We start from the raw sequence: 4,264 nt of genomic DNA, 5'->3' as shown, positions 1-4,264 counted from the left end.
TTTGCCTCCGTGCTGACTTCCTTTTGTCTTCTCTGGAGAACCACAAAGTGCAAACCGTCACGCCTACTGCAGCGCCCAGTCTGCAATGTCTCAACCACAGCACCACCACACCAATGCAAGTATGTAATGGTAGGGCACACAGTGTTTTTACTCAGAGTCTGGGAGTCATAAAGTTAAAAGTATACGTCCGTCTTTGAATCCAGTAATCATTACAGTATAGTGCAAATGGAGGCAACGGGGATGGTGAATGAGTTTGCTTTATTTAATCAGTGTATGGCAGTACTATTGTCACGGTCTCTCCCATGACAGGGATCAGAAGATCTAAGAGACTGGCTGCATGTGATGTGATCTGACAGCCTCTTTGGTTTCACTTGGTTTTGTGTTGTTGCTGGTTATGACCACACCTCTCGTCTCAGGTGTAGCTTAGGGCTCTTTCACACCTGCGTTATTGTCTTCCGGCATAGAGTTCCGTCGTCGGGGCTCTATGCCGGAAGAATCCTGATCAGGATTATCCTAATGCATTCTGAATGGAGAGTAATCCGTTCAGGATGCATCAGGATGTCTTCAGTTCCGGTACGGAACGTTTGTTGGCCGGAGAAAATACCGCAGCATGCTGCGCTTTTTGCTCCGGCCAAAAATCCGGAACACTTGCCGCAAGGCCGGATCCGGAATTAATGCCCATTGGAAGGCATTGATCCGGATCCGGCCTTAAGCTAAACGTCGTTTCGGCGCATTGCCGGAGCCGACATTTAGCTTTTTCAGAGTGGTTACCATGGCTGCCGGGACGCTAAAGTCCTGACAGCCATGGTAAGTGTAGCGGGGAGCGGGGGAGCAGTGTACTTACCGTCCGTGCGGCTCCCCGGGCGCTCCAGAGTGACGTCAGGGCGCCCCAAGCGCATGGATCACGTGATCGCATGGATCACGTCATCCATGCGCATGGGGCGCTCTGACGTCATTCTGGAGCGCCCGGGGAGCCGCACGGACTGTAAGTATACCGCTCCCCCGCTCCCCGCTCCTACTATGGCAACCAGGACTTTAATAGCGTCCTGGGTGCCATAGTAACACTGAAAGCATTTGGAAGACGGTTCCGTCTTCAAATGCTTTCAGTACACTTGCGTTTTTCCGGATCCGGAGTGTAATTCCGGCAAGTGGAGTACACGCCGGATCCGGACAACGCAAGTGTGAAAGAGGCCTAAAGTGGTCATTCCAACTCCTCTATTTAGTCTGGTCTCACCCATCATGCTATGCGACTGATAGCTCCTTTCTGGCTGTGGAAGTGCTGGTGTTTGGTTCTCAAAATCATCCGCGTACTTCGGAGTTAAGTGTCCTTTCCTATTTTCTAGTTTGTTTTATTCCCCTATCTTTTGGTATTAGGCCTGAGGAAGTCTACTGTTCCTTCAGCTGGGAAGGAACAGGTCAGCTTTTGTCCTGACACTATCCCTAGGGACCTTTAGGGTCAGATAGGGCTCTAGGTTCCAGCATATAAACATTCCTACCATCGAGGTCTGTTCATACTGATAGTAGTCAGGGCTCGGTCTAGGGATTCGCTAGGTGGTGACCTTTCCCCTTTCCCTTGTTTCCAGGCCTAGTACCTTTTCCCTTCTCTCCTGTGTTCGGTGTGGAGTTTACCACACACACCGCGCCGTGACAACTATTCACTCACTGTATGGGGGTGTTAGTAAATGACATTTAGTGTGATATAAATCAGTCACTGTTTAGATGTATTATTGAGTCACTGTAGGATTGTGTTGTTCTGTCACTGTATGGTGGTATTATTCAGTCACTGAATGGCAGTATTATTCAGTCACTGTATGGCAGTATTATTCAGTTACGGTACAGCTGTATTTGTAACTGTAGGGCTGTATTATTCAGTCACTGTATGGTAGTATTTTTCAGTTATTGCATAGTAGTTTTATTCAGTCACTGCATGGTGGTGTTATTCAGTCATTGGATTATTATATTATTCAGTCATTGGATTATTATATTATTCAGTCATTGGATTATTATATTATTCAATAACTGTGTGGTGGTATTATTCAGCCTCTGTATGAAAACATGCCGGGGTCCAAAAATCTAGAGGTCAGAAAGCAATATAGCCAAGTATATCAGGAATAGACACCAGCAGATGCCTGTTTAAATAGGGCACCCCACAGATCACATGGGACGTCTGAGTCACGTGACCCGTGATGTCATGACGTCAGACATTCCAGCATCACTCCCATTTGGCCGCTACTGCAGTACACAGAAGCCGGCTAGGTTACCATGGTAATGAGATGTCAGCAGCGCTGTTCTCTGAAGAGCGCCCCTACTGGCTATAACAGAGACTGAGCGGTGATGCTGGCGGTGCTGCAAAATTGCAGACATGACACTGGCTGTATTATTCCTTCACTGTATGGTGGTATTTTGTCACTGCATGCCTGTATTATTCATCTACTGTATGGCGGTATTATTCGGTCACTATATGGTGGTATTATTCGGTCACTATATGGTGTGTGGGGACTCGCTCTAGTAGACAGGATTAGTGGACGCAGTATAGAGCCAACAACAAGTTCTTTGGATCAAACAGTTCAGTGTTTTATTCACACTTTAGGCAAGTGACAAAACAAGCAGTCATAATCAAACAAAAAGTCACCCTGCGGTGTTGGTGGTAATTCACACCATGCGGCAATTCTGCCTCAAAGAGTCCCTGCTGATAGCAGCGCCAACTTGTTTTCACGCCAAACAGGTAGCAAGCCTTCATCCAGATACAAGGCTTGTAGATCCCAACACAGAGACCTGGCTTCTGAGCCCAGCTGCCTATTTAAGGACAGCCAGGTGCTGCCAAAACCCAGACCGGCATTTAAAATCCGGTCCGGTATTTGACCTCACCTGGCTGTAAACCAGCCCAGCAGCACATGCTGGGAGGAAAATACCTTTTTTCCCAGACCAAACCTCTCACTGTGTCACAGGTGGTATTATTTAAAGTAAGGGCTCCTGCACATGAACGTATTTTTTTTGTCCGTGTCCGTTTTGTTTTTTTGCGGGCCGTATGCGGAACCATTCATTTTTGGGGCCACAAAAAACGGAAATGTCTCCATGTGCATTCCTTGTCCGTATGCCCGCGTGTCTGATCCGCAATAAAATAAAACATGTCTTATTCTTGTCCGTTTTTTGCGGACAAGGACAGGCTTCTTACAATGGATCCGCAAAAAAACAGATGTAATGCGGACATCACACGGATGTCATCCATTTTTTTTTTGCAGATCCGTGTTTTGCGGACCGCAAAATACATACGGTCATGTGCATGAGCCCTAAGGTTGTGTTATTCAGTCACTGTATGGCGGTATTATTGTACTAATAATATTATATGGCGGTTGGTGATGATGATACTAATGACTAATCCATTTTTCTTGTCTTAGTCATATTATACGTGTGAAATCGGAGACATATGGATGTATGGTAAAGTGCTATAGAAGGCTATAGGTGCCACGCTTATAGTATAGCTGTGTGCAGGACTCCCGCCCAGGCGGCTCCTTTATACTTTTGGCTCTTCACATCCGATCCTTATATTCTTTTTTTTCCCTTTTTGTATTAGTTCTCATTCGTTTCAGCCTCTCGTCGTGCTCCAGTCGTCGTGTTACATAAGTAAGGGGACTTTCAGCCCTGAACTCATTTCTACTTCTGAAATTAGCTTACAGAATGCTGAAAATAAGCGTGGAGCCCAGCGCTGATGTAACAAAAAAGTCCAGCAACCCAAAAAAGCAGAACCAAGATGCAAAAATACTAACACAGGAAAGGAACGCTGGGCTGCCTCTACCGTCAATTCAAACGGGGACTTTTTTCTTCTGTGAAGGGAATCACTAGGAGCATGGCGGTGATACAATATGGCGGTGACATTATATTGGCCTTAAAGGGACACTACAGTCCACTGTGCAAAGGGGTGGCTAATAACTTTTCAACATTTTCTATATTTGATTGTCTCAGTAATGGGTGCAATTTTTCAATATTATCCTGCAGATAAGGCATAAATGCAATTTCTTAAATCACTAATGAACCAGTGTTTTCTTTGGGCATGTGTAAAAAAATAAAAATTAACATCAAACGTCCAAAAAGTGGAGCTTCACCTTCACTGCTGAGGAGGAGCAACTGCAAAACGACTCCAACACGGCGGCCACTGCCAGTTGTTTCTGGTGGTCTGTCGCCCTCTGGTGATCGATCCGTATAGTGCATCCAGCCTTCGTAGGACTGGCAAGCATCCACGCATGCGCATTAGGACAGTCGGCAC

This window comes from Bufo bufo, chromosome 7 (assembly GCF_905171765.1).
Source record: "Bufo bufo chromosome 7, aBufBuf1.1, whole genome shotgun sequence".
NCBI classification, from domain to species: Eukaryota; Metazoa; Chordata; class Amphibia; order Anura; family Bufonidae; genus Bufo; species Bufo bufo.
The sequence above is the reverse complement of the archived record's forward strand: the minus strand, read 5'-3'. Positions refer to the sequence as shown.